Source organism: Lutra lutra, chromosome 12 (genome assembly GCF_902655055.1).
Source record: "Lutra lutra chromosome 12, mLutLut1.2, whole genome shotgun sequence".
In the NCBI taxonomy this organism is placed as follows: domain Eukaryota; kingdom Metazoa; phylum Chordata; class Mammalia; order Carnivora; family Mustelidae; genus Lutra; species Lutra lutra.
Window position 1 is genome coordinate 23,665,115 of NC_062289.1, and position 12,814 is coordinate 23,677,928.

The 12,814-nt window shown below is 42.1% G+C and overlaps 1 long non-coding RNA gene and 1 other non-coding gene across 2 annotated transcripts in view; both read right to left on the bottom strand.

Moving 5' to 3' along the window:
- Positions 1-12,814, bottom strand: part of LOC125082264 (uncharacterized) — a 39,243-nt gene that overhangs the window by 5,130 nt on the left and 21,299 nt on the right. The gene's annotated exons all lie outside the window — the stretch shown is intronic.
- LOC125082736 (U6 spliceosomal RNA) lies at positions 10,536-10,639 on the bottom strand. The gene has a single exon (XR_007122063.1). It is a non-coding gene; the product is annotated as a U6 spliceosomal RNA (small nuclear RNA).

Genomic DNA, 12,814 nt, shown 5'->3' on the forward strand with positions numbered 1-12,814 from the left:
GTTTGCACGCCCCTGTTTTCACACACCGGCTCTGAACTCTCCCACCTCAGAGCAGGCAGCTTTCTAGGCTGCCCATGGGTGCTAATTATAGCCTGGCCCCTGTCACTGCACTTCCTTTCTCACGGGCCAAGAGCAGAGCCGGGCTGTGTTGTCACACCTGTGCTGGTTACAGCGGTTTCCTATGACTCGTGGTGCCCTTGGCTGTTAGTTAAAGGGCAAAGCCACAGGTGTGGTTGAGCTGCCTCTGACATGAGTTCTCCCCTCTTCCTCCCTGCCTCCTCTTTCTTCCTTTCTGCTATCATTGTGGGCCCCCACACTCTTTGACCTCCTCCTCCTTTCCACTCCACCCCTCTCTAGAAGTTTCTATCTCCCTCCCTTTGCCTCTGGGCTAGAGGCATCAGAACTCCTGTGATAGTTTGACATTTGGACCTCTACCTGCAGGATCCCATTTTGGTTTCAAGAAAATGCTTACGCACCTGGTCAGCGCACCTCCATACTGTGTGTGCAGTCTGCCTGAAACTCTGTGGCCCATAGATTTCACTTTCCTCAGCCATTTTTACTCTCATGTCCAGCAGCTCTCAAAACAGATGTCATTCATGCCCTCCATCCTTCCAGAAGAGCCTCTTAGAATATGACAGGACACCTCACTTTAGCCTTTTCAGGTGCTTTGCTGCAGTGGTCACCTCCTCTCCCTCATGGGTCTTCAACCTCTCCCTCTTCTTGATTCTTCCTATCAACCCACAGACATGCTCTAGGGTTTCCCCCTTGAAAGAAGCAAAGTGTCCTGTACCCCACATCTGCCTCATCTACCAGCCCATGCCCTGCCACACTTCACAGAAATCATCATGAGAGAGCAGTTTCCAGGATCTCCATTCCCTTCCCTCCTGTTAGCCCATCCACCTATTACCTGGGTATTTTCACCCCTCCCTTTGGTTGCAATTGCCTTTGTCAAGTCACAGATGAGCTCCAAGATGCCAGTTTCCATGTCCCCTTCTCTGTCCTCATCTTGCTCAGTCCTCTCAACAGTTGTTGATATGGATGGACACTCCTCCTCCCAGAAACCCTTTTGTCCCTTAAATTCTGGGGGCCACTTCTGGGCCACATGCTGGGCCACTTCTCTACCCAAGCTCTAAGCAAAGCAGCCTCTCACCACTCATTCCCAAAGCTTCTCCTCTTCTATCCCTTTTAAAAGGATCTCATCTAGTCTCATCCCTTTAAGCACCTTCTATGCTCCTTTGCAATAGATAGAACTCCTATCTCTCTACTGAACTCTGCCTCAATATCCAATAGGCACTTCAAATTATCCTAGCTAAATCATGATTGTCAAAATTCCTTTCCAGATCTCTTCAGAAGTGTCTACTCTCTCAGGAAACAGCAGTCCTACTCAGACAGTTACATGAGGCATAAACTTAACAGTCCCCCCTTTTCTTCACTCCCCAGCCCAGAATCCAACCCATCAACAAGTCATCTTTGCTCAGCCTCTAAAATATGGTTCAGATCTCTTCACCAGCCCCATGGCCTCCCTTTTAGAGAAAGATGCTTTTCTCTCCATAAAGACAAATGCGATACACATTCTCCTTTCCTCCTTCTTCCATCCTGCCAGCCTCTCAGTCATTTTTTACACACAAAAAGGAGGAATCCTTGTAACACATTTGTCTAAGCATGTTACTCCTGTTTATTGCCCTCAGGTGGCTTCCCTTTTTTCCTAGAACAGAATCACAGTAAGAGCTCAGTCAATAGTTGTAGAATGAATGAATAAATGAATACCCAGCCAGGTTCACATAACCAAAGCACAAGAATGGATGGTTTTAAGTTTCCAAAGAGCTGCTTTTGTTGTTCTTTGCACATTGTTCAGGTTTGATGATTATTTGATGGATAAACAACACCCACCATTTATTAAATGTATCCAGTACTAAACTGTATAGTTGGGTTTATCCTTCTCCCTTATTTATAGGACAACATAGCCAGTGAGTGCCAGGGTTGGGGTTGAAGGACTGGACAGCCAGATTCCAAGTCTCACATCCTCTCCACTCAATTCAGTCACTCAGTCCACAAATGTTTATGGAGAACAAATTATACTAGACACTCTGCAAGGCACTGGGGAATGACAGAGGTGGGGTTCTTATCTTCAGGCACTTTATATTCTGAGGACCATCCTCTCCCCAAAAAGTAATGGATAAAATGAATGAACAAAAGAACTAAGTCAACATTTTTAGATGGCCTTCTATATGTCAAGGGGTATGGAAGGCATCAGATATGATGGTTATACTAGGGAGTCCTTGGCCTAAGAGGTTCTACTAACCAGCCACTTAACAAACTTCCCTTGACCTACCCTTTTCTGACTAATCATATGATCTTCTCACCTACTTCACCCATCATACCTTCAAATTACTCTTAATGCCAATATTCTTCAATCATTATGTTGTCCATATAAAATATCTAGACGAGGAAATAGGTGTCGTCTCTGCCCAAGCTGACATTAGTTATCTTGGCTCATAATCAGAACTTGCCATAAACCCTAGAGATCTCAAGCCACCAGAATGTGCTTATATTTCCAGGGGAGGCTTCAAGGGATGGCATTTGGTCTGGTCCTTCATGAATGGGTCAGATTCAAACACAGGGGTTGTGGTAACATTATTCCAGCAGACAGGAAGTGTGAACCATGACCTTTTTTGACTGATAAGCTGAGGAGGAACAATGGGGTAAAGGATATAAAGAGTATATTAGACATTGGACCTAAGGCACTTTGTAAACTATAAATCTCTGTATCAATCTGATGGATTATTGTCATTGCCTAAACTACACCCTGAAACTCATCCCTCTGGGTTAAAGTTTTATTTCTTCAATGACCTACATTGCTCTACCCCCACAAATCAATTATATCAGGAAGAAGAGTGTTTAAACTGCTGGTTCCCAACAGCACATTTCCTGAAGGAGTTGCTTGTTTTGTTTTGTTTTTTAATTGAAGAAAAATGTATATAACATAAAATTGACTGTTTCAAGTGGGCAATTCAGAAGCATTTAGTACATTCACAATGTTCTACAACTACCACCTTTAGTTCCAAAATATTTGCATTACTTTAAAACTCTACTATGCACATTAAGCAACTATTGTCCATTCACCACTCCTCCAATCCTTGGTATCCACCAATCTACTTGTTGTCTCCACAGATTTATTCTGAAACTTCACATAAATGGAATCATATGACATGTGACCTTCTGGATCTGGCTTCTTTCCCTTAGCATATTGTTTTCAAGGTTCATCCATGGTGTAGCTTCCATCAGTACCTCGCTCTTTTTTATGGCTGAATAACGTCCCATTGTATTGCTATACCAAATGTGTTTAAGCACGCATCATCCATTGATAGACATTTGGGGTGTTCAACATTTTAACCATTGTTAATGGTACTGCTATAAACATTTATGTACAAGTATCTGTTTGAATCCCTGTTTTCAACTCTTTGGGGTATATTCCTAAAAGTGGGATTGCTAAGCCATATAGTAACCCCATGTTTAATTTTTTGAGGACCTGAATGTATTTACTTGTGCTCTCATAGGGAGAATATGGGGCACAGGATCAGGTTGCTGTAATGAATGAGGGAAAGCCATAAGCCACAGAGCCTTAGAAAGAATGGAAAGGGACTGAGAGTCAAGATGGCAGAGGAGTAGCAGACTGAAATGATGTCAGATCCCAGGAGTTCAGCTAGATAGGTATCAAGCCATTCTGAACACCTACAAACTCAATAGGAGATAGAAGAGAAGAGTAGCAATTCTAGGAACAGGAAATTGACCACTGAAGGGTAGGACGTGTGGAGAAGTGAATCTGGAGTGATGAGGGAATAGACTGCGGGGGGAGGGGCTGGCTCTCGGCAAACAGTGGAGCAGCGAAGCACAAAATCAGAACTTTTAGAAGTCTGCTCCACTGAAGGACATTGCTCCAGAGGCTAAGTGGGGGTGGACCCCTCACAGGGACAGTGTGGCTCAGGCCCCACGGGGTCACAGAAAGATCAAGGTGTCTGAGTGTGGCAGAGCTGCCAGGTATTAGAGCGGGGAATTTGACTGCAGAGACAGAGCTGAAGAGTGAGCTTTCAGATTGGGGTTACCTTAAACCATGATCCAAGCACAGTTGGACCACTGCTCTTCGAGCAGGGACACCACAAGTGGCAGATCTGGGGAGACTCACCTTCCTGTTCTGGGAGGAACAGCACAGCAGGAATCTGCTGGGTTTGGAGACTCCAGCAGGGCTGTGCACCAGAGATAGAAACACTCAGTCACAGGCCGGGTGAGCACGGAGTGTGGTCAGAGACCAGGGAGACAGAAGCAATTGACTGTTTGTCTCTGGGGGCGCACTGAGAAGTGGGGCCCCAAGCTCTCAGCTCCCCCAGGCCAGAGATTGGGAGGTTGCCATTTCCATTCCCATCCTCCAAAGCTCTATGGAAAGTGTTCAGGTAACAAAGGCTCAGAGAGCAAACCTGAGTAGATTACATAGCCAGGCCCCTGTCAAGGGCAGTGCAATTCTGCCTTGGGCAAAGACATTTGAGAATCACTGCAACAGGCCCCTCCCACAAAAGATCAGAAAAAACATTGTTTTTCATTTTTTATTTTTTTATTTTTATTTCTTTATCTCCCTTTCTTCTCTCCCTGGTTTTGGAGCTCTTCTGATTTGTTTAGTGTATATTTTTCTGGGGTCTTTGCCACCCTATTAGTATTTTATTCTATTGTTCACATATTCTTATCTGGATAAAATGACAAGGCAGAAAAACTCACCACAAAAAAAACAACAAGAAGCAGTACCAATGGCTAGGGACCTAATCAATATGGACATTGGTAATATGTCAGAACTAGAGTTCAGAACAATGATTCTCAAGGTGCTAGCTAGACTGGAAAAAGGTATGGAAGATATTAGAAAAAACCCTTTCTGGAGAAATAAAATCCTTTTCTGGAGAAATAAAATAACTAAAATCTAACCAAGTTGAAATCAAAAAAGCTATTAATGAAGTGTAATAAAAAATGGAGGCTCTTACTGCTAGGATAAATGAGGCAAAAGAGAGAATTAGTGACATAGAAGACCAAATGATGGAGAATAAAGAAGCTGAGCAAAGGAGAGACAAACAACTGCTGGACCATGGGGGGAGAATTCAAGGGATAAGTGATACCATAAGACAAAAAAATATTGGAAAAATTGGGATTCCAGGAGAAGAAGAAAGAGAGAAGGGGGCAGAAGGTACATTGGAGTGAATTATAGTAGAGAATTTCCCTAATATAGCAAAGGGAACAAGCATCAGAATCCAGGAGGCACAGAGAACCCCCCTCAAAATCAATAAAAATAGGTCCACACCCCATTACCTAATAGTAAAACTTACAAGTCTTAGTGACAAAGAGAAAATCCTGAAAGCAGCTTGGGACAAGAAGTCTGTAACATACAACGGTAGAAATATTAGATTGGCAGCAGACTTATCCACAGAGACCTAGCAGGCCAGAAAGAACTGGCATGAGATATTCAGAGCACTAAATGAGAAAAATATGCAGCCAAGAATACTTATCCAGCTAGGCTACCACTAAAAATAGAAGAAGAGATAAAAATCTTCCAGGACAAACAAAAATTAAAAGAATTTGCAAACACCAAACCAGCCCTACAGGAAATATTGAATAGGGTCCTCCAAACAAAGAAAGAGCCTAAAAGTAGTAGACCAGAAAGGAATAGAGACAATATATAGTAACAGTCACCTTATAGACAATACAATGGCACTAAGTTCATATCTTTCAATGGTTACCCTGAATGTAAATGGGCTAAATGCCCCTATCAAAAGACACAGGATATCAGAATGTATGAAAAACCAAAACCCATCAGTATGCGGTCTACAAGAAACTCATTTTAGACCCAAAGACACCTCCATATTTAAGTGAGGGGGTAGAAAATAATTTACCATGCCAATGGATATCAAAAGAAAGCTGAGGTGGCAATCCTTATAACAGACAAATTAGATTTTAAGCCAAAGACTATGAGAGATAAGGAAGGACACTATGTCATACATAAAGGGTCTGTCCAAAAAGGAGATCTAACAATTTTAAATATCTATGCCCCTAACATGGGATCAGCCAATTAATATATATATACATATATATATGAACCAATTAATAACAAAATCAAAGAAACACATCAACAACAATACAATAATAGTAGGGGACTTTAACACCCCCCTCACTGAAATGGACAGATCATCCAAGCAAAAGATCAACGAGGAAATAAAGGCCTTAAATGACACACTGGACCAGATGGACATCACAGATATATTCAGAACATTCCATCCCAAAGCAACAGAATACACATTCTTCTCTAGTGCACATGGAACATTCTCCAGAGTAGATCAGAGCCTGGGTCACAAATCAGGTCTGAACCAGTATGAAAATTGGGATCATTCTCTGCGTATTTTTAGACCCCAATGCTCTGAAGCTAGAACTCAATCACAAGAGGAAAGTTGGAAAAAACTCAAATACATGGAAGCTAAAGAGCATCCTACTAAAGAATGAATGGGTCAACCAGGAAATTTAAAAAGAATTGAAAAAATTCATGGAAACAAATGAAAATGAAAACACAACTGTTCAAAATCTGTGGGGCACAGAAAAGGCAGTCCTGAGAGGAAAGTATATAGCAATACAAGCCTTTCTCAAGAAACAAGAAAGGTCTCAAGTACACAACCCAACCCTACACCTAAAGATGCTGGAGAAAGAACAGCAAAGAAAGCCTAATCCCAGCAGGAGAAAAGAAATCACAAAGACTGGAGCAGAAATCAATGAAATAGAAACCAAAAGAACAGTAGAAAAGATTAACAAAACTAGGAGCTTGTTCTTTGAAAGAATTAATAAGATTGATAAACCCCTGGCCACACTCATCAAAAAGAAAAGAGAAGGGACCCAAATAAATAAAATCATAAATGAAAGAGGAGAGATCACAACCAACACCAAAGAAATACAAACAATTATAAGAACATATTGTGAACAACCATATGCCAGCAAATTTGACAATCTAGAAGAAATGAATGTGTTACTAGAAACCTATAAACTACCAGAACTGAACCAGGAAGAAATAGAAAACCTGAACAGACCCATAACCAGTAAGGAGATTGAAGCAGTCATCAAAAATCTCCCAGGAAACAAGAGCTCAGGGCCAGAAGGCTTCCCAGGGGAATTCTACAAAGCATTTAAAGAATTAATTCCTATTCTTCTGAAACTGTTCCAAAAAATAGAAACAGAAGGAAAACTTCCAAACTCATTTTATGAGGCCAGCATTACCTTGATCCCAAAACCAGACAAAGACCCCACCAAAAAGGAGAATTACAGACCAATATCCTTGATGAACACAGATGCAAAAATTCTCACCAAAATACTAGCCAGTAGAATCCAACAGTACATTAGAAGGATTATTCACCACGACAAAGTGGGATTTATTCCTGGGCTGCAAGGCTGATTCATCATCTGCAAATCAATCAATGCAATGCAATACATTAATGAAAGAAAAAACAAGAACCATATGATATTCTCAATAGATGCTTAAAAAGCATTTGACAAAGTACAGCATCCTTTCTTGATCAAAACTCTTCACAGTGTAGGGATAGAAGGTACATACCTCAATATCATCAAAGCCATCTATGAAAAACCAACAATGAATATCATTCTCAATGGGGAAAAACTGAGAGCTTTTCCCCCAAGGTCAGGAACACAGCAGGGATGTCCATTATCACCACTGCTATTCAACATAGGACTAGAAGTCCTAGCCTCAGCAATCAGAAAACAAAACGAAATAAAATGCATCTGAAACGGCAAAGAAGAAGTCAAACTCTCACTCTTTGTAAATCATATGATATTTTACATAGGAAACCCAAAAGACTCCACTCCAAAACTGGTAGAATTTGTACAGGAATTCAGTGAAGTGTCAGGATATAAAATCAATGCACAAAAATCAGTTGCATTTCTATACACCAAGAGCAAGACAGAAGAAAGAGAAATTAAGGAGTCAATTCCATTTACAATTGCACCCAAAACCATAAGATACCTAGGAATAAACCTAACCAAGGATGCAAAGTATCTGTACTCAGAAAACTATAAAGTACTCATGAAAGAAATGGAAGAAGACACAAAGAAATGGAAAAATGTTCCATTCTCATGGATTGGAAGAACAAATATTATGAAAATATCTATGCTACCTAAAGCAATCTACACATTTAATGCAATCCCTATCAAAATACCATCAATTTTTTTTTCAAAGAAATGGAACAAATAATTCTAAAATTTATATGGAACTAGAAAAGACCCTGAACTACTAGAGGAATGTTGAAAAAGAAAACCAAAGTTAGTGGCATCACAATTCAAGACCTCAAGATCTATTACAAAGCTGTCATCATTAAGACAGTATGGTGCTGGCACAAAAACAGAAACAGACACATAGATCAATGGAACAGAATAGAGAGCCCAGAAATAGACCTTCAATTCTATGGTCAACTAACCTTTGACAAAGCAGGAAAGAATGTCCAATGGGAAAAAAGACAGTCTCTTCAACAAATGGTGTTGGGAAAATTGGATAGCCACATGCAGAAGAATGAAGCTGGAACATTTGAATGGATTCCTGTCTCACATTGAGGTCTTTCATCCATTTTGACACACAAAAGTAGTGTCAAAATGGATGAAAGACCTCAATGTGAGACAGGAATCCATTCAAATCCTTGAGGAGAACACAGGCAGCAACCTCTTCAACCTCAGCCACAGCAACTTCTTCCTAGAAACATCGCCAAAGGCAAGGGAAGCAAATGCAAAAATGAACTTTTGGAACTTTATCAAGATAAAAAGCTTTTGCACAGCAAAGGAAACAGTTGACAAAACCAAAAGACAACTGACAGAATGGGAGAAGAGATTCACAAATGACATATCAGATAAAGGGCTAGTACCCAAAATCTATAAAGAACTTATCAAACTCAACACCCAAAGAACAAATAATCCAATCAAGAAATGGGCAGAGGACATGTACAGACATTTCTGCAAAGAAGACATCCAAATGACCAACAGACGCATGAAAAAGTGCTCCAAATCACTCGGCATCAGAGAAATACAAATCAAAACCACAATGAGATGCCACCTCACACCAGTCAGAATGGCTAAAATTAACAAGTCAGGAAAACAACTTGGATATCGTTTGATGGCTGCTGGAGAGGATGCAGAGAAAGGGGAACCTTCTTACACCGTTGGTGAGAATGCAAGCTGGTGCAGCCACTCTGGAAAACAGCATGGAGGTTCCTCAAAAAGTTGAAAATAGAGCTACCTTAGGACCCAGCAATTACACTACTGGGTGTTTACCCTAAAGATACAAATGTAGTGATCTGAAGGGGCAGGGCACGTGCACCCAAATGTTTAGCAGCAATATCCACAATAGCCAAACTACGGAAAGAACCTAGATGTCCATCAACAGATGAATGGATAAAGAAGATGTGGTATATATACACAATGGAATACTATGCAGCCATCAAAAGAAATGAAATCTTGCCATTTGCAACAACGTGGATGGAACTAGAGGGTATTATGTTGAGTGAAGTAAGTCAATCAGAGAAAGATGATTATCATATGATCTCCCTGATATGAAGAATTTGAGAGACAGAGTGGGGGCTTGGGGGGTAGGAAGGAAAAAATGAAACAAGATGGGATCGCAGGGAGACAAACCATAAGAGACTCTTAATCTCACAAAACAAACTGAGGGTTGCTGGGGGGAGGGGGAGTGTGGAGAGGGTGGTTTGGTTATGGACATTGGGGAGGGTATGTGCTATGGTGTATACTGTGAAGTGTGTAAGCCTGACGATTCACAAACCTGTACCCCTGGGACAAATAATACATTATTTGTTAATAAAAATAATTAATAAGGGGCACCTGGGTGGCTCAGTGGGTTAAGCCTCTGCCTTTGACTTAGGTCATGGCCTCAGGTCCTGGGATTGAGTCCTGCATCAGGCTCTCTGCTCAGTGGGGAGCCTGCTCCCCCCTCTCTCTCTGCCTGCCTCTGTGCCTACTTGTGATCTTTCAGATAAATAAATAAAATATTAAAATAATAAGAGTAATAAAAGAAAGAATGGAAGGTGGTGGTGTCCTGGTGGATTCCCAAGAGTAGAGAAAAGGAGGGAAGTATCCTGAAGGCCCCTCCGGAGAGAAAACCAAAGCAAAGTGTGCATGCAAACATATGGGAGAAGTTCAACAACACAGATGAATGGAAGCCCAGTGGGTAGGAAACAGGGAGCAAGATATACCCTAGGGTTCCAAAGAACTTTCCTAGAGCTGTGGTGAACTTTCAAGTTGCAGATTCCAGTCCTCTTAGCTCAGAGCTTTTAAGTTGCTCAGACTCAACGGCTTGGCACTAAATGGTTTCATGTATTTGCAACTTCATACTATTAACTCTCATATAGCCATTAAACTGGTCATGTAGGTTTGTCTTCTAACTCCTTGATTTCTTAAAGAGCTGGGACTCCGACTACCTATTTGTTTTGTTTGTTTGTTTGTTTTTAAATACAGAATGCTTCACAAATTTGTGTGTCATCCTTGTGTAGGGGCCATGTTAATCTTCTCTGTATCATTCCAAATTTTAGTCTATGCATTGCTAAAACGAACAATATTTGTTTTTTATGTACTTATTCCTTACCTTCCATACTGTTTAATACAGTGCCTCAGCAAGCAGATTCTGAATAAATGCAAGTTGCTTGCTCACCTGACTTTTAAAATCCTATAAGAAGTATCTGTTTAATACGGAGGCTACAAACTACAGCTAAACTCAGTTTTCTGCCTCTTACCTGAGCAACTTGCTCTCGACATCTCTGCTAAAAGCTACAAGGTCATTCCTTGTAAGCCCTTGTCAAGCACCTTCATTCTTTTTTTTTTTTTTTTTTTAATTTGACAGACAGAGATCACAGGCAGGCAGAGAAGCAGGCAGAGAGAGGAAGGGAAGCAGGCTCCCTGCTGAGCAGAGAGCCTGATGTGGGGCTCGATCCCAGGACCCTGGGATCATGACCTGAGCCGAAGGCAGAGGCTTTAACCCGCTGAGCCACCCAGGCGCCCCAAGCACCTTCATTTTTAACGGGGGCATTCTGTTGTCACGGTTTATCCCCCATGTCGTCAGAGAGAGAATGGAGAGGACCACCGAGATAGGTGGGCCAACTTCAGTTATCTCTTAATTCACGTGCATGCAATCTGTGCCTGGAAACCACAACTCCTGCCTTCATCTTCCACTTATGGGGTGGGGGGAACTGAAAGACACGGATTTAAGTTTGAAATTCTTGTCACATGTCCAAGTAATCATATGCCACCAACTTTTTATCATCCCATGTAAAGGAATATATGTATCAACTATTATGGATGTGGTAGACTGATTAAACAGGCCTGCACACTCAAAGATTAAAAGTTTAGGACAAAGGAGACTTAGAGCAGTCATTTTCCCCAGAAAGTGGCACAATTTAAAAATATGGAAAAAAAAAATCAGGATGAGTGTAAGAGTCCATCAGTGAGCCACCCACCATGAGTCATTAGGAGTCCCAGCTAGTAGTTATACGTGAGGATACTCCAGATCTCTGACTCTAGCAGCCTGGAGGCCAATCACTTTTTCCCATAATGTTTCAGTTTGGGTTCCCACTGGACAGAAATCTGAACTGAGGTAAAACGTAGAAGAAATTCTTGCATTTGTCCGGGACAGAATCTCATCCATCTCAAACTCATGCCTTTGTACCTTTAAAGAGTGCTGGAGCTTGGCCATCTGTGCCCGCACAAGAGTGACAATGGTTGGGGAGTGGAATGTAACAATGCCCTTGTTACAGCGCCTGTGTGCATATGTGTGTGTGTGTGCACGTGTGCATGCATGTGCGTGTTTGTATGTGTGTGTGTACGTGCATGTGTGTGTGCATGCATGTGCATGTTTGTGTGGGGATGTGTGTGCATACCTGTGAGTGTTTGTATGTTGGGGGCGGGGGGCAGGGTAGGCAGGGAAATGTATCTCATTTACTGCTGCCGGGAGGGAGCACTGATAATCCTCTAACTAAGGGAATTTGGCAAAATTCACCAAATGCACACACCCTTTGATCCAGTGATCCCGTTTTAGGAACTGATCCTCCATGCATGCTCTCACGTGCTTGAAATGATGTACGTACTGGGAAGTTGTTCACTGCAATAATGTTTGTAAAAGCAAAAAAATAAAAATAAAAGAGAACTATCCTCAGTGTCCTTCTGTCACAGACTGAGGGTTTAGACACCATCCACATGAGCACTGGGGCCATCATCCAAACTCCTCAGTCCAGCGCCAGAGGGTCTGCTAGTCTCCCAGCCCAGCCTCCCAGGCTCGGCCCCGACCCTCTGTGCAGGAATCCCACCCTCCATGCGAACCTTGAGTTCCTGGCAGACAGATAGCCTGTCTGAGGCAGCCCCACGAGGACCTGCGTGACACAGAGCCCACCACATGGATTGGTCGGTAATCACCTGTGGGTGAGCAGATGCCTGAATGATCAGTTCTTTTTTTTTTTTTTTTTAGATTTTATTTATTTATTTGATAGAGTGTGAGAAAGAGAATGTGAGGGGAGAAGGTCAGAGGGAGAAGTAGACTCCCCATGGAGCTGGGACCCCGATGTGGGACTCGATCTTGGGACTCTGGGATCATGACCTGAGCAGAAGGCCGTTGCTTAACCAACTGAGCCACCCAGGCGGCCCCATGATCAGTCCTTTAAATGCCTTAAATGCTCCCAGTCCTTTCTCTGTGTTGCTCCCACTCTCTGGAGTTCCCTCCCTTCCTCTGGTGAAGCCC